This window comes from Macaca fascicularis, chromosome 2, assembly GCF_037993035.2.
Source record: "Macaca fascicularis isolate 582-1 chromosome 2, T2T-MFA8v1.1".
NCBI lineage: Eukaryota > Metazoa > Chordata > Mammalia > Primates > Cercopithecidae > Macaca > Macaca fascicularis.
The window spans coordinates 105,851,994-105,875,916 of NC_088376.1; the positions used below are offsets into that span (position 1 = coordinate 105,851,994).

Here is a 23,923-nt window from a genome sequence, read left to right on the forward strand (position 1 = left end):
GAAACCACTCTGGTGAAGGAGGGAGTCTGAAAAGGTGAACTCATACTCAGATATTACCCAGCCAGAGCCTTCTTCCTGCTAGGCCATACTCTTCAGTAGAACCCTAATGCTTTCAAGGCTTTTCAAGAAAGCCTACTTCTTGAGGCTTTCTCAAATCCCCGAATTCGAGAAACAACATTATAGCATTTTATGTTCTCCCATGAAATGCAATAGAGTGGGCTGCAAGAGTTAAAATTTCAATTTCTATCACTGTTCTTGAAAAATAATTTTTACCTTGGCTGAAACCTTTGCTGAAATGATTTTTTGAATTGCTTTTCTTATTTCATGAGGGTGGAGAATTCATTTGGATTATAGATTTCTGCAATCTCTAAGTCTGACATTCCTTTCTTTATTGCCTTAAAAGCTAATATTTTCTGGGTCTTGTCTCCCTGTGTACCACTCCCTCCCCACGCCCATCCCAACTGAGAACCATCATTTTCTAAGGCTTCTTTTGATTTTTATTCCTTCTCCAGCACTAGCTATTGCCATTTGTTCACCAAGGAAGTTTCCATCACCTAATAAGATTACAATATCCCTGATATTATGCTATGGAAGCTAAGCAGCAGAACCTGGGCAGACAGCCATGGATGTGTGGCTGGTTCCTCCTACTGTATTTGCTTGAAGTAAATGAGATTCAAATCTGAGCCTCAGAGGAATTTCAAATTATACCCTGCCATGGACCTTTAGCCTCCTACCTCCCCCAGCTCCCACCTCTCCACCCCCCAACAAATCCATTAAGGTCAAATATCTATAGTGCTTTTAAGTGTTCAAAATAGTTTTCTTCAAATGTGCCAGGAGGGCATTTGCTTAGGCAGATTAAGAAATGGGCCGGGTGTGGTGACTCACGCCTGTAATCCCAACACTTTGGGAGGCTGAGGTAGACAGATCACGAGGTCAGGAGATCGAGACCATCCTGCCTAACATGGTGAAACCCCATCTCTACTAAAAATACAAAAATTAGCTGGGTGTGGTGGCATGTGCCTGTAGTCCCAGCTACTTGTGAGGCTGAGGCAGGAGAATCACTTGAACCTGAGAGGCAGAGGTTGCAGTGGGCCAAGATTGTACCACTGCACTCCAGCCTGGCGACAGAGTGAGACTCCATCTCAAAAAAAAAAAAAAAAAAAAAAAGGTTAGGAGGAGATCGCAAGAGATTTTTATGGCAAATAGGAACATTTTTCTGTATGTAAGAACCCACTGTGTGAGCTGTCATTTACAAGGCAGGGCTGGCTTCTAGGATTTAGCACACACTGAATTGCAGCAAGTCAAGGCTGTGTGAAGCCATGGAAAATGGTTGTGTGAAGTCACAGAAAGGGATAATGTGAAGTCACAGGAAGAAGCAGTGTGAAGCAATAAAAAGGGGCTGGAAGATGTCATAAGCAGAAATTGTGTGAAGTCACAGGAAGGGATTGTGTGAAGCCAGAGAAAGTGGCTGGGTGAAGCCAGAGAAAGAAGCTGTGTGAAGCCATAGGAAGGGGCTGCACAGTGTCAGTATGAAGTCACAGGAAGGGGCAGTATGAAGCTACAGGAAGAGGCAGTGTGAAGTCAGGAAGGGGCTGTGTGAAGTCACTGGAAGGGTAGTGTGAAGCCAAAGAAGGGGCTGTGTGAAGTCACTGGAAGGGTAGTGTGAAGCCAAATAAAAGGGCAGCGTGAAGTCACAGGAAGGGGCAGTGTGAAGACAAAGGAAGGGGTAGGGTGAAGTCACAGGAAGGGGCAATATGAAGCCAAGGAAGGGGCTATGTGAAGTCACAGGAAGGGGTAGTGTGAAGCCAAATAAAAGGGTAGTGTGAAGTCACAGGAAGGGGCAGTGTGGAGCCACAAGCAGGGGCTGTGTGAAGCCAAATAAAGGGGCCGTGTGAAGTCACAGGGGCAGTGTGAGGCCAAAGGAAGGGTCAGCGTGAGGCCACAGGAAGGGGCTGTGTGAAGTCACAGGAAGTGGCAGTGTGGAGCCACAGGCAGGGGCTGTGTGGAGCCACAGGAAGGGGCAGAAGGAAGTCACAGGAAGAGGCTGTGGGAAGCCACAGAAAGGGGCTGTTTGAAGCCACAGAAAGGGGCTGTTTGAAGCCACTGGAAGGGGCTTGTGAGGTCACAGGAAGGGGCAGTGTGAGGTCACAGGAAGGGGCTGTGTGAGGGCACAGGAAGTGGCTGTGTGAAGCCACTGGAAGGGGCAGTGTGAAGCCACAGGAAGGGGCTGTGTGAAGTCGCAGGTAGGGGCAGTGTGAACTCACAGGAAATGGCTCTGTTAAGCCACAGGAAGGGGCAGTGTGAAGCCAAAGGAAGGCGCAGTGTGAAGTCACATGAAAGGGGCTGTGTGAGGCCATAAGAAGGGGCTGTGTGAGGTCACAGGAAGGGAAGTGGAAAGTCACATGAAGGGACTGTGTTAAGTCACAGAGAGGGGCAGTGGAAGTCACAGGAAAGGGCAGTGTGAAGTCACAAGGAGGGGCAGTGTGGAGCCACAGGCAGGGAGGGGCTGTGTGAGACCACAGGAAGGAGCTGTGTGTAACCACAGGAAAGAGCAGTGTGAAGTCATAGGGAGGGGCAGGGCAGTGTGAAGTCACAGGAAGGAGCAGTGGGGTCATAGGAAGGGGTTATGTGAAGTCAGAGAAAGGGTCTGTGTGAGGCCACAGGAAGAAGCAGTGTGAAGCCACAGGAAGGGGCTGTGTGAATCATAGGAAGAGGAAGTGTGAAGTCACAGAAGGGGCTTGGTGAAGCCACAGGAAGGGGCATGGGAAATCACAGGAATGGGCTGTGAGAAGTCACAGGACAGGGCAGTGGAAAGTCACAGGAAGGGGTGTGTGAAGCCACTGGGAGGGGCAGTGTGAAATCACAGGAAGGGGCAGTATGAGGTCACAGGAAGGGGCTATGTGAAGTCACTGGAAGGGTCAGTAAGAAGTCATAGGGAGTGGCTGTAGGAAGTCACAGGAAGAGGCAGTGTGAAGCCACAGGAATGGGCAGTGTGAAATCGCAGGTAGAGGTTATGTAAAGTCACAGGAAGGGGCAGTGTGAAGTCACAGGAAGGGGCTGTGTGAAGTCACAGGAAGGGGCAGTGTGAGGCCACAGGAATGGGCAGTAGGAAGCTACAAGAAGGTGCAGTGGGAAGTAACAGCAAGGGGCCATGTCAAATCACAAGAAGGGGCTGTGTGAAGCCACAGGAAGGGGCAGTGGGTAGTCACAGGAACAGGCATTGTGAAGCTACAGGGAGAGGTATTGTGAAGCCAAAGAAGGGGCAGTGTGAAGCAACAGGAAGGGGCAGTGGGAAGTCACAGGAAGGGGAAGTGTGAGGCCACCAGAATGTGTGGTGGGAAGTTACAGGAAGGTGCTGTGTGAAGTCACAGGAAAGGGCTGTGGGAAGGCACAGGACAGGTTAGTGTGATATCACAGGAAGGAACTGGGTGAAGCCACTGGATGGGGCTGTGTGAAGTCACAGGAAGGGGCTGTATGAAGTCACATAAAGGGGCTAGGTGAGGTCAGAGGAAGTGGCAGTGTGAGTTCACAGGCAGGGGTTTTGTGAAACCACAGGAAGGGGCAGTGGGAAGTCACAAGAAGTGGCTTTTGGAAGTCACAGGAAGAGGCAGTGTGAAGTCACAGGAAAGGGGAGTGGGAAATCACAGGAAGGGTAAAGTGAAGCCACAGGAAGCAGCAGTGTAAAGCCACAGGATGGGGCTTTGTGAAGTGACAGGAAGGGGCAGTGTGAAGTCACAGGAATAGGTTGTGTGATGCCACAGGAAGGAGCAGTAGGAAGTCACAAGAAGGGGCTGTGTGAAGCCACAGGAAGGGGAAGTGTTAAACCACAGGAAGGCACAGTGTGAAGTCACAGGAAGGGGCTATGTGAAGTCACAGGAAGGGACTGTATCAAATCACAGGAAAAGGCTTTGTGAAGTCACAGGAAGGGGCTGTGTGAAGACACAGGTAGGGGCAGGTGGTAGTCACAGGAAGGTGCTGTGTGAAGCCACAGGCAGAGACAGTGAGAAGTCATGGGAAGAGGCAGTGTGAAGCCACAGAAAGGGCAGTATGAAGTCAAAAGGAGGGGGATTGTGGAGCCACAGGAAGGGGCATTGGAAAGTCACAGGAAATGGATGTGGGAAGTCACGGGAAGGGGCTGAGGGAAGTCACAGGAAGTGGCTTTGTGAAGCCACAGGAAGGGCAGTGTGAAGCCAAAAGGAGGGTCATTGTGCAGCCACAGGAAGGGGCATTGGGAAGTCATAGGAAGGGGCATTGGGAAGTCACAGGAAGGGGCTGAGGGAAGTCACAGGAAGTGGCTTTGTGAAGTCACAATACGGGGCAGTGGGAAGTCAGAATGAGTGGCTGTGTGAAGCCACTGGAAGGGACTGTGTGAGGTCACAGGAAGGGGCAGTGTGAAGTCATAGGAAGGAGCTGTGTGAAGGAATAGGAAGGGGGCAGTATGAAGTCAGAAGAAGGGGTTGTGTGAAGTCACAGGAAGGAGGCTGTGTGAAGCCTCAGGCAGGGAGGGGCTGTGTGAGGCCACAGGAAGGGGCAGGGGGAAGTCGCAGAAAGGGACAGGGCAGTGTGAAATAACAGGGAGGGGCAGTGTGAAGTCACAGGAAGGGGCTGTGTGAAGCCATAGGAAGGGGCAGTGGGAAGTCACAGAAAGAGTCAGGGTGGTGTGAAATAACAGGGAGGGGCAGCGTGACATCACAGGAAGGGGCAGTGGGAATTCACAGGAAGGGGCTGTGGGAAGCCACAGGAAGGAGCTGTGTGAAGCCTCTGTAAGGGGCTTGTGAGGTCAAAGGAAGGGGCAGTGGGAGGTCATAGGAAGGGACTGTGTGAAGTGACAGGAAGGGGCATGAGAAGTCACAGGAAGGGGCTGTGTGAAGTCACAGTGTGAAGTCACAGGAAGTGGCTGTGTGAAGCTACAGGAAGGGACAGTATGAAGCCATAGGAAGGCACAGTGTGAAGTCACATGAAAGGGGCTGTGTGAAGCCACAGGAAGGGGCTGTGTGAAATCACAGGAAGGGAAGTGGGAAGTCACAGGAAGGGTATGTGTGAAGTCACTGAAAGGGGCTGTGTGAAGCCACAGGAAGGGGCAGTGGGAAGTCACCGAAAGGGGCTGTGTGAAGCCACAGGGAGGGGCAGTGTGAAGTCACAGGTAGGGGCAGTGTGAAGCCACAGGGAGGGAGGTGCTGTGTGAGGCTACAGCAAGGGCCTGTGTGTAGCCACAGAAAGGGGCAGTGTGAAGTCACAGGAAGGGGCAGGGCAGTGTGAAGTCACAGGGAGGGGCAGGGCAGTGTGAAGCCACAGGAAGGGGCTGTGTGATGCCACAGGAAGGGGCACTGTGAAGTCACAGGAAGAGGCAGGGCAGTGTGAAGTCACAGGGAGGGGCAGGGCAGTGTGAAGCCACAGGAAGGGGCTGTGTGATGCCACAGGAAGGGGCACTGTGAAGTCACAGGAAGAGGCAGTGCAAAACCACAGGGAGGGATAGTAGTGTGAAGCCAAAGGAAGGGGCAGTGTGAAGCCACAGGACGGGGCAGTGGGAAGTCACAGGGAGGGGCTGTGTGAAGTCACAGGGAGGGGCTCTGTGAAGTCACAGAAAGGGGCTGTGTGAGAGCAAAAGAAGTGGCAGTGTGAGGTCACAGGAAGGAGCTGTGTGAAGCCATGGCAAGGGGCATAGGAAGTCACAGGAAGTGGTTGTGTGACGTCACAGGAAGAGGCAGTGTGAAGTCATAGGAAGGGGCAGTGTGAAGTCATAGGTAGAGGCTGTGTGAAGCCACAAGAAGGAGCAGTGTGAAGTCATAGGAAGGGGCTCTGATGACAGGGAAACAGGCACAGGGAGGGGCAGTGTGAAGACGCTGGAAGTGGACCTGTGAAGACACAGGTAGAGGCTATGTGAAGCAACAGGAAGGAGCAGTGTGACGTGACAGGAAGGGCAGTGTAAAGTCACAGGATGGGGCAGTGTGAAGCCACAGGAAGGGCTTGTGAGGCCACTGGAAGGGGTTTATGAAGCCCCAGGAAGGGGCTGTGTGAAGCCACTGGAAGGGGTTTGTGAAGCCCCAGGAAGGGGATATGTGAAGCGTTATGAAGGAGCTGTGTGAGGTCACAGGGAAGGGCTGTGTGAAGCCACTGGAAGGGGCTGTGAGAGTTCACAGGAAGGGGCTGTGTGAGGCACAGGAAGGGGCTGTTTGAAGCCACTGGAATGGGCAGTGGGAAGTCACAGGAAGGGGCAGTGGGAAGCCACAGCAAGTGGCTGAGTGAAGTCATAGGAAGCGGCAGTGGGAAGTCACAGGAAGTGGCTGTGTGAAGTCACAGGAAGAGTCTGTGTGAAGTCACAGGAAGGGGCAGTGGAATGTCACAGGATTGGACTGTAGGAAATCATAGGAAGGGGTTGTGTGAAGCCACAGGAATGGGCAGTGGGAAGGCACAGGAAGGTGCAATGTAAAGTGCCATGAAGGGGCTGTGTGAAGTCACAGGAAGGGGTTATGTGAAGTCCCAGAAAGGGGCTGTGTGATTTCACAGGAAGGGTCTGTGTGAAACCACTGGAAGGGGCTGTGTGAGGTCACAGGACAGGGCCATGTAAAGTCACAGGAAGTGTTGTGTGAAGCCACAGGAAGGGGCATTGTGAAGTCACAGGAAGTGGCATTGTGAGGTCTCAGGAAGGGGCAGTGTGAAGTCACAGGGAGAGGCAGTGTGAAGTCACAGGAAGGGGCAGTGTTAGGTCACAGGAAGGGTAGTGTGAGGTCACAGGGAGGGGCAGTGCGAAATCACAGGAATTGGCAGTCATAGGAAGGGGCAGTGTCACAGTGTGAAGTTACTGTGTGAGTTCACAGTAAGGAGCAGTGTGGGATCACAGAAGGGGCTGTGTCAAGTTACAGGAAGGGGCAGTGTGAAGCCACAGGAAGGGGCAGTGTGAAGTCACAGAAAGAGGCAGTGTGAAGTCACAGGATGAGGCTGTGTGAAGTCACAAGAAGGGGCTGTGTGAAGCCACAGGAAGGAGCAGTGTGAAGTCACAGGATGGGGCTGTCTGAAGCCACAGGGAGGGGCAAGGGGAAGTCTCAGGGAGGGTCAGTGTGAAGTCACAGGAAGAGGCTGTGGGAAGTCACAGGAAGGGCCAGGGTGAAGCCACAGGAAGGGGCTATGGTAAGTTATGGGAAGAGGCAGTGTTAAGCCACAGGAAGATTCAGTGTGATGTCACAGGAAGGACTGTGTGAAGTCAATGGAAGTGGCTGTATGAAGTCACAGGAAGGGCTGTTTGAGGTCACAGGAAGTGGCTGTATTTAGTTAGATGGAAGGGCTGTGTGAAGTTACAGGAAGTTGTTGAACAAGACAGCAAAAATCACAGCAAAATCCCAGGTTTCTTCCCCGTGCTTAGCACCCCCTATACTCACATCTTTATCCCGAGATTCTGGATTCTTCCCTCATCCTTGTGTGTGAAGTGAAAAGTACATGGACTATCAGAAAAATTTAAATCTTGCCTGCCACTAATCTGAATTTCTACCATTGTAATGTTATCATATTAGTACATATGTCGTAGGATTTTGAGAGTTCCTGGCACATGGTATGTGCTCAGTAAGTGGTCATTTTTATTGGGATCTGCTGTAGTCACCTCACAAGTCAGATGTTTTCAGTTTCCTGACTGATAGTCTGGAGAATTCTTGACATGAAACTGGGGTACCATCTGGTTCTGGAATGAGCAGGAAGCATAGAACCTGCCTGGTTTAGATATCAAGCCCTAGACTAACTGGAGGATAACAGATTATTGGTAAGCTGCTTCTGATACTACCTCTCAAATATTCCAGATTGGAGTGTATCAAGTGTGGTGGCATTTTTCTCATTGATATTCTTCTATTTCTCAAATAAAGAATAGAGGAGGACAAGAGACATAACAAAGCTGTTTTCATTTTGAATGAAAAACATTTAGCCTGAAAACATTTTTATTTTTCCTTAATTTGTCCTGATACAAAAAGGTTGCAACCTGCCTTTGACTTCATTCAAGCCCCACTCTATGGATGAACTGGCCAGTCTTGAACAGATAAGCCTCCTTTGACAGAAGGCCCACTCCTAAGACCTAGTGCCGTCTTTCGGAATTAGGGCTGGAGCAGGGGCTTTAGGTGGCAGCTTCTTCCTAGGGTGGCACAGCAACTAGGTCAGCTAGCTCTGAAGCCAGACCACCTGGGTTCCTGCCCTGGTGCTGCCCTTGCCAGCAGTGTGAACCTTTGACCTCTCTGTTTCTTTATGTGTTGTTTTCCTCACCTGTAAAATAAAGATGATAACAGTAGTATATACCTCATAAGACGGGCATGAGGATTAAATTATAAGTAAGGTTTTCAAGCAGTCTCAGACATGTAGCAAATGGTGAATCAATGTTAGTTATCATTCCTTTGGTTTTCTTTCTTTTTCCTGGAATTGGCTGAGCCAGAAATTATAGGGGCAAAAATCCGCTCTTGTCTTGAAGTTGCTGATGTGTGAGGAAAAATCAAAGTCCTCTGATGGAACCTGGCCTGGTGGTAGCTTTGGAGACAGGATGCCTGTTATTCTGCCCACAGTAAAGCAAACAGCCCAGTCTCCCAGGACCCAGCAGATCTGACTGGAGAGGGATGCTGTGTCTGTTGCCTTTGCCCCAGAGGCCGGTTCAGCTCTCCCTGCCTGGGGTCTGACTTTGGGAAGTCAAGGAAAGCAGGGTTGCCTGCTGAGTTCCTCCCAGGGCTGGGACTTGTGGTTTTAATCCAGCCCTCTGAAAGTCTGCTCATATATTCCCTTTCACCCCAGCCATAGTTTTGTTATGACAAACTGCACTTTAAGAAATGGAACAGAAACTCCAAATTCCCAAATTTTTGCCAGTTTAACTCAGAGCTTAAGTAGTGATGAATCAGACAGGGTGGCTGTTTAGAAGGGGGCAAAGGTCGGGGAACAGAAACTAAGGGGTTATCATACCTTTAGTGATGACTCCAGAGTTAGACCCAAATTCAGTTTTTAACACACACACACACACACACACACACGCACACACTATCACATGGTTCCCTCTACCCCTTCTCCCACCCAGAAAACTCTTAAAAAACACTTTACAGGCCGGGCGCGGTGGCTCAAGCCTGTAATCCCAGCACTTTGGGAGGCCGAGACGGGCGGATCACGAGGTCGGGAGATCGAGACCATCCTGGCTAACACGGTGAAACCCCGTCTCTACTAAAAAAATACAAAAAACTAGCCGGGCGAGGTGGTGGGCGCCTGTAGTCCCAGCTACTCGGGAGGCTGAGGCAGGAGAATGGCGTGAACCTGGGAGGCGGAGCTTGCAGTGAGCTGAGATCCGGCCACTGCACTCCAGCCTGGGCGACAGAGCGAGACTCCGTCTCAAAAAAAAAAAAAAAAAAACACTTTACAAGGGCTTGGTGAGTTTTTTCTCTTTGGGTGGGGAGAAGAGCATGTGATCTGTCTTCTCCCCATCTTCCCTGCCCAACATGTTATCCATTGTCCATGGCAGTTTGGTGGAGGACCAGATTTTTGTCATCCTTTTTTGATATCTGGTAGTTGAGGAAAGATGACTTAGCCTCTGTCTCTGCCAGCTGGTCCCTGTGCAGTCAGCCAACTGCAGTCATATTTGTAAGCAGTGGAGGTGTCAGGGTGTAGAGTGGTGCAGGGCGTAGAGGCAGTCTGAAGAGTGGTGATCTAGTGCCAGACTGTCAGGCAAGATCCTCACTGGATTTCCCCAAAGAAGAGCTTTCCTTTCTCTACAAAATGAGGAAAATCTCCTGCTGCCTATTACAGTGCAAACTATAAACTACAAGTTCAGTCCTTTCCTCCAAGTGTCCCTATTTCTCAAGCTGTCTCTGGGCAAAGTTCACTTGTACTAAACGTTTTCAGAAAAGTCCTTCTTAAAAGACCGCCATTTGACAGAAGCCTCCCTCCATACCATCTTACTGGGGAAACTGGTTCAAGAGATATATCTGTGACTGCGTTGCACCATCATCCTCATCACAGCCTGAGCCCCATTTGTAGAGACAGCACTACTCTTATTAACTGAGGGAGGGGTGCTAGGTTTCATTGCTAACCTGCCTGCCTGTTATCTGACCAAGGGCACACATTGAGCCCTAGAGATGCCACCAAAAGGTGTGTATTAGTTGGGTTTTGCTGTAATAATGCTGCATAAACAATAGCCTCAAAGTCTCAATAGCTAACCAAAACATATGCCTATATTTTGGTAATAGCAGTTGGGTAGGCTGGGCCCAGTGAGCATGGCTGGAGGTTGAGTTCAGGTTTGCTCCAGGTGCTTCACCTGGGGCAAGCTCTTCTCATCGTGAGGACAGATTTGCAAGGAGGCAAGCCAAACCACAAAAGCACATTTAAAGCCTCCCATAGGACATGGCGTATGGTATGTCCACTCACATCCTGGTAGCAAAAGCAAGTCACATGGCCAAGGTCAAAGAAAGTAGGCAGGGAAGTAGACTGCATCTGCAGTGCAACCATGGTAAGGTGGGGAAGAAGGAAGAATTGTAAACAAACAATGCCATTAAGGACACTGTCCTTGATGGTTAGAACTTCATGGTTGAGAAGTGAACTTCCCGGTTGAGAGCTGTTTCCACCCTTATGGAGGCAATGGCAGGGAGTTTGGTAGTGGCTCCTGCCCCCTGCCCCACACAGTTCCCCAGCTTCTCAGTGAGCTGGGCTCCTTCAGGCAGAACTCTCCTGGTTTCCCTTCCCTCAATTGCTAGGCAGCCCCAACTCCATTCTTGTCAGAATCTCAGTCTTCTCCTTTAACTCCCTGACATACTTCCCTTCTGGCTCCCACCCTTTCCCTTCTCACCTTCCCACGTGATTTTAAAAGGTCAAGAAATTCTTTCCTGTTCCATCCTGGTTATCTTTGGAGGCAGCTTCAGCAGACAGTGAGAACTTTCTCACTGCCCAGGTGGCCTCCTCCTGGCTGACGCTTGTGGTTTTACAATGAAAGAGCTTCTCTTTCTGTCTCTACCTTCCGTTATGCTCCCAAATATCCCCGTTTTTACTCTGACTTTACAATGAGCCAAAACCCAGGAAAAGAAGTGTTTTCAGACCCCAGAAAGGTAGACTGTATCCAGAAGTGGGAACAGAAAATTCCGGATCCCACCACTCATGTAAATATACCCAACCATGTAGTGGGTTTTTACATACTTTGACTCATTTATTTATTGTGCCAACTCCTGGAGGGAGAAGATATCTCATTCTCCCCATTTTACAGCTGAGGAAACAGAGCAGAAATGTTGTGTGACTTGCCTATTGCAACACAGCTCAGAAGAGCAGAAGCAGAACTCAGACGTGTCTTCCACAAAACCTGTGTGTCTATTTATCTGGCTATCCCCCTGTTTTCACTGCTCCTCCTCTGCAACTGTGGGTGGATGGGACTGTTAAGCCCGTGGCATCTTCTCTGAGGAATTAAGGAGGGGTATTTGTGAAGGGGTGGGAGGTAGGGGCTTGACCGGGAAGGAGAAAGAGGGTAGCTGTAGATTCAGACAGTGAAGGTAACTCCATTTCTCTTTCCCTCCTGCCATGATCGTTGCAGGGCAGAAGAGACAGGGTGTGTAACTTGGATGGTCAGAATTGAGGGGAGGAGGTGGGTTCCCCCACCCGCTCCGGCATGTCTGCAGTGACAGGGTCAGTTTGGATCTCACCGGCAAACTTTGTAGTAGATTCTGCATCATTCCCCTTTATGTTTTCTCTAATGTACTCTTTATTCTTCAGCTGAATATTTCTCTTCAGATGATGTTTTCTTTCAGTCTGATCAAAGCTGCTTTTCTTTTCCCAAAACTTTACTTGGGTGGCCCTGCCTGGGACATCTGCTCATGGCTGTTTCAAACTTTTCTCTGCACAACTGCACAACCGCCAACTTTCCCCACGTTTTCTGAAGCCAAGTGAGGCTGAAAGAAGGATCAAAACAGCCTGTCTTCTTGAAACATTTTTAAAAGATGATTTATTTTTCCCTAGTGGTATCCAATACTTTGAGAATACAGATTAGGAATTCAACACATTTTTCATGGTAGAAGAAAAAAAAACCCAAAAAACCCAAGCCAACTTGTCCATGGCCATTTTCCTTTTTAGTGTTACTTTAGTATTCTTGCCAGCTATATGGCCCTGGGCAAACATTGGCACTCTGGACCTTTCTGTTTTCTCAGTTGTAAAATAGGAATTATATAATTCCTATTTCTCTAGGTGGTTGTGAGGATTAAAGGAGATAGTAACTTATATATGATGAAAGGGTAAGGGCAATAAGAAGGAGTTGGACCCAACAACTTCCTCTCTTGGCGGCATCTCCTCTATAGAAATGTTTACATTCTTTCCAAGAGCTGCATTTATTGGATGTTCACTGCAATATTGATTGTTATAATAAGAAACTGGAGATGATCTAAGTATCTTCTGTTGAAGGATGGGTAAAGAAATCATGGCACATTTCCACTGTGAAATATTATGCAGCAGTTGAAAAAGGGTAAAGTACCTCTATATGGATAGATATGGAAAAAGCTTCAGGGCCTCTTATGTCAACCAAAGGAAGTCATGGCATAGTCATTTCCTCTATGCTGAAAATAATTACCACATGTAGTAGGCTGAAAAATTATCCCCAAATGCTGTGCGTGTTACCTCATTTAGAAAAAGGATCTTTGCAGATCTGATTTGGGATTTTCAGATGGGGAACTTATCCTGAATTACCCAGGTGAACCCTAAATGCCATCACAAATATGCATATAAGGAAGAGGCAGAGGGAGATTTGACACAAACAAAAGAAGAGACCGTGGAGGCGGAGACTGGAGTGATGTGACTACAAGACAAGGAATGCTGACAGCTACCAAAAACTGGAAGAGGCAAGGTATAGATTTTCCCGTAGAGCCCTTGGAGGTAGCATGGCTCTGCTGACACCTTGATTTTGACCCGGTGAAACTGATGTGGAACTTCTAGCCTCCAGAACTGTGAGAGAATACATTTATGTTGTTTTAAGCCAGCAAGTCAGTGGTAATCTGTTATGGCAGCTACAGGAAACTAATACACTGTGACATATGCATATATTATAATGCAAAGAAAAGCAACAGCCTGAGAAGATGCACACCCTAATTGCTAACTGTGGCTTCCTCTGGGAAGGGGAAGGAGATGTTCGATTTTGCCCTGATTTATTTGGTATTACATGGGTTTTTAACAGTGCATATCTATGCATGTAGTACCTGTGTGTTTTTTAAAATAGCAACAGAGACCAAATTAAAAACATATCTAATTGGGACAAAAATTTAGGATCTCACTTCAAAAAAATCATCAGATAAAGGTTAGGGGGTGACAAGGCATCATTTGTTTTATAGAAAAGAGGCTCAGTCCTATCGAGCACCCTTAGTTGCAACCATATTGAATGCCTCTCAAAAGGGAGGTTGGCTTATTTACCCACTGACTTTTGTCCCCTATTGGTTGAGGGCTGTCACCAGAGGTGTTAATTTCCCCTGAGCTTCCTGGCACAGCAGGCAAGAAAGCAGGAGCAATCAAGTCCTTGAGGTGGGGACTGGCAGTGCACAGGAGATTGTCTGCTGTGGGGGCAGCTGGAGTCAATCGGGGGCCACGGGGACATAACACAGGTGTGTTCACTATATTCTCTTATTTTCTGGTTTTTTGATGCTCTGGTGTCTGGTGCCTTATGGACTCAGGGAAGGACTGCCCCTCCCAGGGTTAGCTAATTCTTAAGAAGAGAGAGTAATCAAATGGCCTGTGAGCACACCTTTCGTGTGCAAACCAACCAATTCTGAGTCTATATCACCCATCTTTTATCAGGTTTCTGTCTGTACTCTGCCCTATCACCTATAGCCTAGAGTCTGCTGAAATTATTCAATTTCAGTTTGCTTCACTTTCCTTGCTCATTCTGTACTGTGAAAACCACAGTAAAGGCTTCAGCTGCATTTGCCATCTCAATTTGCCTGCCCATCTCAGCTCCTGTGGCCCTGTGTGGCATGCTGCACCTCCTGTTTCTAGTGGATTGTGAATGTAACAAAAATTTATTTCATGGCAATTATTTTTGTGTCTGTGTGTCTTACCATACTGGCTTGAAACAAATTCTGTGTACATTTTAAAATAATGGAGCACAAAACACATCTGCTGTGTTGGGTCGTGGGTGGGGGTGGCTGGCATTCCAAACAGAAAAGAGCCTTGGAGATTGGAGGAGCCCTCTTCACCAGCAGACGTGCAGTGCCACAGGCCAGGGAACAGTGTTTCCACCTCCCTGATAACCCCTCTTATCTGACAGCTCATTTTGCAGAGAGCTTCTCATGTGCCAGGCACTGTGATAGTCTGGAGATGCAATTGTGAGCCCATGTCCTGCCTGCATGGATCAGCCCATCCATTGAGAGACAGACATTAAATGATCAAATCCAGTACAGAGTGAAAAGGGGTGTGCTTGGGGAGGAACAGTGTGTTATGGGAGCACATGGTGAGGGCATCCAATTCATTGAGGAGTCTCAGGGGAAGGCTTCCTGGGGGAGGTGGTGTCTAAGCTGAGACCTGAGCAATGGAAACAGGAGGAGGGGTCTGTTCCAGGCAGAAGGATCAACACGTATAAAGGTCTGGTGCTGTCCAGAATTGAAAGAAGTTTGGTATGGCTAGAGCCCTTCTGGCATTTAGATCTTCTCTAAAGAGATTTTGAAGGGTATGATCCAGTTTGAGGCAAGTGGCCTGCAGAGGAGCAGGAGTGGGAGCCAAGGGGGCGGTTGCAGGTGTCCTGGTAAAGAAGAGGGCACCTGGGCTCAGTCACAGAGGGTCTAATGAGAAATGGACTGGTTCAAGAGCTGTTTAGGGGAAAAAAATTGCAAGATTTAGATGTATGGGGCAGAGGAAAGGTGGAATGAAGGTCAGGCCCAGATTTCTGGCTTGGGTATCTGGGTGGACAGTGCTACCTTTTAGCCAGATTGGAAACAGAAGGAGGGGCATCCATAGGAGAGGGGATGAGATGGTGCATAAATTATAAAGTGGAGAACTGCTAGGTGACCCTGTGGTCCCTCCCTCTCTCCTTGACTCTTAGAAGTCTAACTGGGATAGGTGGATCACCTCACTTCCTGGTCCATGTCACTCCAAAGGGCTTCAAGGGTGGTCTTTCCAGAAGAATGTTGCTAAGTGATCAGCCTGGAGGCTGCACTCAATTCACACAAAGCTGGTGAATAGATCTTGTGGAAATGTGCAGCAGGAGCAAAATCCTTGGAATTCTCAGGGCTGTTTGGGTGCTGTGTTTCCCAAGCACAGAAGTTGGAAAAAGGTCGTTGCTCTGAGGGCCGATTAGTCACTACATTCAGTAAGGGCACCCTCCTTTCTTCTTAAAAATGTGCCATTGAGGACTGCTGGTATAAACATGGCAGCATAAACTCTGCATCCTCACCTTATCCTGGAAGCTAGCAGAAAGCAACAAAGAAGATGGAAGACAAAATGCAAATTCCTTTTTCAGCTAAATTAGGAGGCAGTCACCAAAATACTTGGGAACAGCGCAAGCAGCAGCCAGTTTCGTGCAGGTGCAGTGTTGGAGGAAGTGAGAAAGAGTGGAAGAGGGAGCCCAAGTTGGCAGATCTTAGAAAGCACCATTGAAATATACCTGAAGGTGAGTGACACGCCTGAGGAGTAGAATCACCATCTCCCACTTGTCTGCAAAAGAGGGTGTGGAAATGGGATGGGGGCAAGTTTAGTGGCTCAGAGGATCCAGCTGGACAATTGGGATTAGAAAAGCAGAGGACACTGTGATACATAAAGAGCCATGCTAAGAAGCCATATTTCAGGATGCAGCCTGGCCATGGGGTAGATGAGAAGAAGAGAGTATCTGCATTATGAAAACCAGATGATTTCAAATTCCACCAGAATTTGAAAGGAACCTCTTTCAATTGACTGGTCCAACTCATACAATAAAAAGAGTTAAGCATCTATACTGAGACACTGTGAGAAAAAAGGAGACAAAGAACAGCAATGTTTCTTAACAGATGAGGGCTGGTCACCTGAAAATGTTACCTGGAAACAGTGGAATTTTGAGCAATCTTATCACAATGAATTTTTAAAACTTAAAATACCCTCTGTGAATAAATACCACAAAGCAGAAATGCAAGAACTCAAGAAAAAATGGTAAGATGGAAAGATGTGAAATATGAGTTGGAAAGAAGTAGGGAAAAGTGGAAAATAACAGAAAGGGTGAATAAATATTAGATAAAACACAATAAGTCAAATAGAGTATAAAAACAAGAACAGTGAACAAAATGAAATGAAAATAGTTAGAAAGGATTAAAGAGAAGGTAAGAAACATATAAGGAAGATAAAGGAGAGCCACCATGTACATAATTGAAGAGCCTAAAGAAAAAAGTAAAAATAAAGTCATGGAATGGAACAAATATTTAATATTTAGTTCAAGAAAATTCTGATGAAATAAAAAGACTTGTGTTTACCTTTTCTAATAGGGCATACTGCGTGCCAAGAAAAGCTGACCTGAAACAGTCAACACAGATAGATCTTAGGAATGTTACTGGATATTAAAGAAAAAGAAAGAATTCTTAGGGCAGCCAGGCAGGGTAAAAAATCAGTTTAATCTTAGATTTCCCTTAACATTACAAAACAGTGGAGCAGAACCCATAAGCTATTCAAAGAAAGAAACTGTGAGCCAAGTATTTTCTATCTAGGCAACTTTACTTCACGTATCAATGCTGTAGAAAACAGTTTGAACATGCAAGAAATCAGAGAATATTGTTCCCATGTGAACTTCAGTCAACCAAGAAATAATGGGAAACTGGGGCCAAGGGGACAGGAGTGTGCGTAGAATATATTTAACTGAATAACTAAGACCTGAATAAATGTAGGTATTAGAGTGATGGAATCGAATGTATATGCTTCCTATTGTACCAACGCAGAAATGACACAAATATAAACAATTGGAAGGGGGATGAAGGCAAAAGGTGGGAGAAAGAAGTAATATGCTGTTTACTTCATTAATAATAGCAGAGAACTAAAGAATATCATTTCAAGCTGAGAAATATTAGAAATGTAAACATATTTAATTGTACAAAGATAAACATTAAAAAAGGTAATACTAGTGATGAAAATTGATTGGTAGAGGAAAGAGAGGGGGAGGAGGGGGAAGAGGAAATAATTTTAATATTGTTCTTTTTAGGGGATTAAGAGCTACAGTCTAAAGAACCAGACAACTAAGGGCATACAATAATAAAGGTAATAATTAGGACCCAAATCAAAATTTCCTAAATATTACAAGAAATATACACCAAAAGACAAAGTCATAGTAAGTGAAAAGAAAACATAGTATAAGACTTCAAATATTATAAATGTTGTTGATGAAAAGGTCAAACTGTAAAATATTAAAGAGATTTGTTCTGAGCCAAATACGAGTGACCAATGGCCTGTGACACAGCCCTCAGGAGATCTTGAGAACAGGTGATCAGACTACAACTTGGTTTTATACATTTTAGGGAGACATAAGACATCAATCAATACATTTAAGATGTACATTGCGTTGGTCCAGAAAGGAAGGACAACTGGAAGCAGGGGTTCCTAGGTCATAGGTAGATTCAAAGATTTTCTGATTGGTAATTGAAAGAGTTAAGTTATTGTCTAAAGACTTAGAATCAATAGAAAGGAATGTCTGGGTTAAGATAAGGGCTTGTGGAGACCAAGGTTTTATCATGCAGATAAAAGCCTCTAGGTAGCTGGCTTGAGGGAATAGATTGTAAATGTTTCTTATCAGACAAAGAGGCTGTTCTATCAGTCTTAAGGTCTGTGTTAATGTCCATGCTGGTCAGCTGGGCCTAAATTTCAAAAGGGATAAGGGTATAATGAGGCATGTCTGGCTTCCTCTTCCCATGATGGCCTCAACCAGTTTTTCAGGTTAACTTTGGAAGGCCCTTGGCCAAAAGGAGGGGTCCATTCAGATGGTAAGGGGGCTTAGAATTTTATTTTGAGTTTACAATACAGAAAATATAACATAAAATATTACAACAGAACTAAGACTAAACATGTATGGCATATCAAGTAATGTAAATTAGCTAAACCCGCCATAAAGAACACAGAGCTCCCTTGGTGGAAGTGTATGTGGGTGTGGGTGGCAAATGCAGAGCACACAGAGTCATCTCCTAAACCCCACCCCATGGTAGAACATGAAGCCCCAGAGCAAGTTTAAGAACCATTGTTCTGTCCCATCTCTGGTAAGCAGGAGGAGATTCCAGATGCAATCCAGGTTTGGGGAACACAGATTGTCTAGAGGACCACACAACTGACAAGGAAAATATTCTCTAGGCTTTGTCTCCCTGCCCTGTGGTCCTGAAGGCCCTGGCTGAAGTGAGAGGGACATCAGAAGCATGACCTCACCTGATTTCCCCACTGTTTATTTAGCTTGCTGGTCCCCACCCCACCCCTCCTTAAGCAAGGTGTCCAAGCAGGGCTTTGTGGCCCGGGGACATAGGCTCACCTGCTGGCTTCACAGAAGCATGAATGCACGGGGTGTCAGGTGATGGGGGAAGATATTTTAGCACGTGGGTGCCAGAGGCCAGAGGGGTTTTCTCTACTGTCTCCTCCCCTCCACGTGTGGGGGAGGAAAGGTTAGCTTAATTGGTCCCTCCAGCAGCAACTTCAGGTAGATGGAAAGTGTCCATTGGCCCTGAGTCACCCTGTATTGGCGTGTCCCACTGAGTCTTGGGGGATCAGTTCAGAGCTGCAAGGGAGGCTTTGGTTATCATTGTTTTGATTTAATTTAATGTAACTTAATTTAGGAGAGCTAAGTAATTAAACATGAGGCCAAAGTACATAAGAAAGTGGCAGTCTTTTATTGCAAATATGCACACACTCTTGGGCGAAGTTCTCTGGTCCTCAGGTGTGGGGGGGCCAGGGAAGTCACGCCAGCGCTCTCGGGTGATATTCTCCGGTCCACGAATGTGGGGGGCCGAAGAAGTCACCCTGGCTCCGGCCGGCGGCGGACTTTTATGCCTGGGAGCTGGAAGGGGAGGAGTTCGGGGCGTTTTTGTAGGAGTGGCTTCTTGAATTTCGGTGTCCCTGGCTTGACGTCATTCTGCGCATGCTCAGTTGATTTGGTTCTTTTCCCGGGCACGGGAAAATCTGTGATGAAGAACCCGGAAACAACAGGGACTGCTCCATCTTGTTCACCTTCCTCCATCTTGTCCCTTTTCCTTCACCCAAACAGTCCAACCTCTTATTGATTATAAGAATTTAGGGCGCCGTGGTCTGTCTGGCTGCTTCCTGCTGTTAAGGGGCATAGTTAGGGTCTGAGGTTGGCAGTTGGGTGTAGGGATGCAGGAGCATTTGGTTGAAGGTGACTCGGGTGATCTCTTGGACCTTGGCTCGGAGAAATTTTATTAGAATGGGAGCAAGACATAACATAAGGCAGAGGATTAGTATGGGAATTAGGAATGGAAGCATCTGCTGTACTACAGGCAGTAGCCATACCGGTGGTCCGGGGCTTAAGGGGGCGTTAAATTTTTGAAGCTAGGGAAACCCCGATAATTAAGGGAAGAAAAACAGCCCGCTTTTGGATGTTATTGCTGGAGCTGAGCTGGGAAGCTAGTTCAGACAATTCTCCTTCGCTATATAGGGTTAAGCTAGGCACTAAAGATACCGGAACGCAAAGGGACTGGGTGATGGAGGTATGGTTAAGAGTTTTAGATAGAGTTTGGTTACACCAAAAGTAGCCTCCAACAAGGGCCGTCTGGGTCCTGCTGGGAGCTTATGTGCAATTACACCATGAAGAGTTTGGCGTAGAGTAGCAAAAAGGAATCTCTGTCTCACTCTGTCTCTCTTCATCTCTGTCTCTGTTCATCTCTGTATCTCTTCATCTATCTCTCTCTCTCTTCATCTGTCTCTCCTCATCTCTGTCTCTCTCTATCTCTGTCTCTCTCCATCTCTGTCTCTCCCCATCTCTGTCTTTGTCTCTCTCCACCTCTCTCTCTCTCTCTCCATCTCTGTCTCTCTCTATCTGTCTCTCCCCATCTCTGTCTTTGTCTCTCTCCACCTCTCTCTCTCTCTCTCTGTCTCTCTCCATCTCTGTCTTTCCCCATCTCTGTCTTTCTCCATCTCTATCTCTTCATCTCTGTCTCTGTCTGTATCTCTTTGTCTCCATCTCCGTCTCTGTCTCTCCACCTCCCGCTCATTAAGGCTGCTCCCCTCACCAACTCCCCTACCTCCTGGCTTCTCCCTATCTCTGACTCAACAGGGACTGAGTGCCGCAGAGGCCCTTGGGGAGGTCTGGGCTTTCTACTGCCTTCTGGTTATAGCCTCTCCTTCCCTGTATCTGTCCTTCATCCTGGCCTAATGAGTCCACATTTTATTTAGGGAGAGGGCAGAGTGACAACCCTGGGTGGCGGGGGGGACAATCTGCAGTGCCCTGCATGACTGAGTGTATCTGGTTGTCTGTAGACCAGGTTTAGAATCTCCATACAAAGTTAGGATTAGTAGGAGTAACTAGGGGAATTAGAGTGAACCATAATAATGATGACAAAGGTGTAGAGAGTAAGTTCAACATTGCCGAAATCACAAAGGGCACCCTGCCAAGCTAGGTCTTCTATGAGAGTAAAAAGTTGGGAAACCTACTGGTTGGGGGATGGGTCGGGAAGGAGGGTGTCTATGGGGTTTATGAGGGAAAAGTCAGTTAAGTTAAGATGAAGAATGGTGAGGAAGCGGGAAAATTTGAGGAGGGTGTTGATCCTTGAGTAGAACCTGGCCACCTGGAGATAAGGGAAGGGGAATAGATGTTTTGAGTTAGGTTAAGATGTTTCATCCCAAGAGGGGGGTGGGACAAGAGGGCATGATGAGGAAAGAGTGGGCAAAACATGCATAGTCCAGGCAGTAACTTAGCATTGGGGTCTGGCGAGGGTTAGACGGTTTACCGTCTACCCCAACTACTGAGATAGTGGATGGCTGGCTAGGACCTCCATAGGTTGGCGAAACAGAATATAATTGTAAAACAGAATAGGTAGCCTCTGTATTGACGAGAAAAGAAATTGGCTTACCTGCTACCTGTAGAGTTACCCTAGGCTCAGCAAGGGTGACAGGGGTCTCCGAATGTGGGCACCGTCAGTCGTCGTCCAGGTGTAGGAGCTGGAAGGAGCCTTCCGACCCTTGAGGAGAGGCACCACATTGAGGCGCAATGCCTGCCCTGCTGGCGGGGCAATCAGACTTCCAGTGTCCTCCCTGTTGGCAGGTTGGGCACGGCGTGGTAGGCAGGCGAGGATTTGGACACCTTTTTTCCCAATGCCCAGTTGTGCCACACTTAAAGCATGGGCCAGACGGAGTGGCCGGCTTGGCCTGGGGACACTGGTTTGCCCAGTGTCCTGGGTCTCCGCATTTATAGCAGGAGCCCCTGGGAGACTTGCCCTGTGTCTTCCCTGCCGGCAGAGTGGGCAACGCTGGTTGGAGGGCAGCCACTAGAGCTTGCGCCTGAAGCACAGCCCTTCTTTTCTCCTTGTCTAGCTCTGTGGCCTCAGCTGCTGCTTCTCTGGAGTTAAAAACTTTAAAGGCCAATTTTCCTGTATGGGAGTCTGAGGCCCATCTTCAACCTTTTTTTTGCTTTTTTCGAATATCTGAGGCTGACTGGGAAATAAAATAGGAGGCTAGGACAGCTGCTCCGGCTGGGGAGGTGGGGTCTAGCCGAGTAAATTGGGCTAGTGCCTCTGTAAGGCGATTTAGGAAGGAAGCCGGGTTCTTATCTGGGTGCTGGATGATTTCCTTTAGTTTATCAAAATTGACCACTTTGTTAGAGGCTGCCTGCATACCGGCCAAGAGACATTGAACCATAATGTCTCTCCTATGGTGGCCGGGCTGCTGCGGTTGGTAATCCCAATCTGGTTCTATGGACGGGACAGCCATCTTTCCTAACAGGACGGTGGCGTCGGTTAAATGCCATTGATCTGCATGTTGCCTGGCGGCTGCGAGAATGCACTCTCTTTCCTCTGGGTTAAGAGTGGAAGTAAGAATGACATGTAAGTCATGCCAGGTAAGGTTATATGCTCTGGCCTAGGTATCGAAACTCTTTGGAATATTAGGTGGGGTTGACTGAGAAGTCGCCAAGTCGTTCTTCAGTTTTGGAAAGGTCAGCCAAGGAAAAGGGGACGTGGACTCTAACCACGCCTTTGGCTCCAGCAACTTCTCGGGGTAGGGGAGGGGGCAACAAACTAGCAGGGAAGGTTGGAACAGACTGACCAGTAGGGTAGGTTAAGACAGGCTGACTGGTAGAGGGGGTTGAGGCAGGCTGACTGGTAGAGGGCTGACTAATGGGGGCCGCTACCGCGGTCTTGGAGCGAGTGTGGGCGGAAATGGGAGAGGTAAGAGGAGTGGCTGAGGGAGGAGTGTCGGGAGGGGCGGTAGGAAGTCCATAGGGAGGGGGCTTGGAAAGTTGGGAGGGAGGTCGCCTGCCGTCGGCCCCATCTGAAATGGAGGTGGAGTCCTCCTCAGTTGCTGAGGTGGGGGCCAAGGGCAGGGTTTAGGGGTTTAGGCTAACAAGACCTGGGCCATTTAACACCGGGCGCACAGGTCTGGGTGAGAGCGCAAGTCCTAAAAGCCTTGGACATAGATAATTTCTGACCACTTTCTGAGCCTCTGGCAGAAATTAGAGATCTAATTAAAATGTTACGGTCTAAAGTGCCTTCAGGCGGCCGTTGAGGCTGGTTGTCAGTCTCAACGTTGAGACTGGCCACGCCACAGTGGAGAGTAAAATCAGTCGCTTTCGTTTAAGATCTTGCTCTAATTGTAAAGTTTTGAGATTAGTTAGAAGACACCCTAAAGGGGTGTCTCTAGATATTTTGGATTGGGGATTTCCCATTGCCTTTCTCTCGCCTATAGGCGGAAACCGAACTCTACCTGGCTACAAAGGACGCTTTGTAGCCACTAGAGACCGGGAGGCTCCTGGAGCCGGAATGGAGATTACCTCCAGGCGGACGTCTCCATCCTGGACGGGTCCCACACGGACTGGAATGGAGTTCCTTTGGGCAGACGTCTCTACCTTTGGGAACTCTCCTGTGGGTCACCTGGTGACCAAAAAACCTTGGGCCTGCGCAGGACTTCTGGCCAAGGAGTATGAGAGGGAGGCAAGAGATACTCACCCCTAGGAGACTTGGAGGTGTGGAAAGCGATGTCTAGGTCCTGGTCCGTCCGCGGCGTGGGAGGAGGAGGCTCCTCGGACCTTAGGGGGCCCTGAGGAGGGGTCTCCTCCCAGGTTTTTGGCATGCCACAGTGGAGAGGAAATTAGCCACTTTCGTTTTAAATATTGAGCTAAATGTAAGGCTTCCAAGTTTTGGAGGAGACATTCTAAAGGGGTGTTCGTAGGGATTTTCGATTGTGAGGTTCCCATTGTTTAACCACCAGAAATGGAAACCGACCTCACGCAGTGGCAAAGCGTCCTTTGCCGCTGCTGGGGACCGGGGGCTCCTGGAGCCACTAACGGAGAATTGAGGAACTTCAAGACGGACGTCTCCGGGTTGAAGGCCTCACTGCGCCACAGGGTGGCTATGTCCTTGGGCGTACGTACGACTCTAGGCCAAAGACACGGAAACGGACGGAGATGGTTAACAAAGGGGAGTACTCACCGAAGAAGAAATTCTCAGAGCGGCACCAGTGGAAAGCTGGAACACTTGTTTGGTGTTCGTGGCTGGTTGGGTTGGGAACCGGTTCGCTGTGGAGGAGGTTCGTTAGACCCTTAGGGGATGTTGAGGAAGGGTCTCCTCCTGGGTCGGGTTTCGGCACCAACTGTTTTGATTTAATTTAATGTAACTTAATTTAGGAGAGCTAAGTAATTAAACATGAGGCCAAAGTACATAAGAAAGTGGCAGTCTTTTATTGCAAATATGCACACACTCTCGGGCGAAGTTCTCTGGTCCTCAGGTGTGGGGGGGCCAGGGAAGTCGCGCCAGTGCTCTCGGGTGATGTTCTCCGGTCCACGAATGTGGGGGGCCGAAGAAGTCAC

At 48.1% G+C, this 23,923-nt stretch overlaps 1 protein-coding gene and 1 long non-coding RNA gene across 2 annotated transcripts in view; one reads left to right on the forward strand and one right to left on the reverse strand.

Annotated features, from left to right (window-relative positions):
- Positions 1-23,923, forward strand: part of GASK1A (golgi associated kinase 1A) — an 83,986-nt gene that overhangs the window by 30,616 nt on the left and 29,447 nt on the right. The window lies entirely within an intron of this gene.
- On the reverse strand, positions 18,759-23,923 carry LOC123571840 (uncharacterized). The gene is made up of 3 exons (XR_012431059.1): positions 23,547-23,923; positions 20,976-21,083; positions 18,759-20,690 (listed from the first exon to the last, which is right to left on the reverse strand). It is a non-coding gene; the product is annotated as an uncharacterized lncRNA (long non-coding RNA).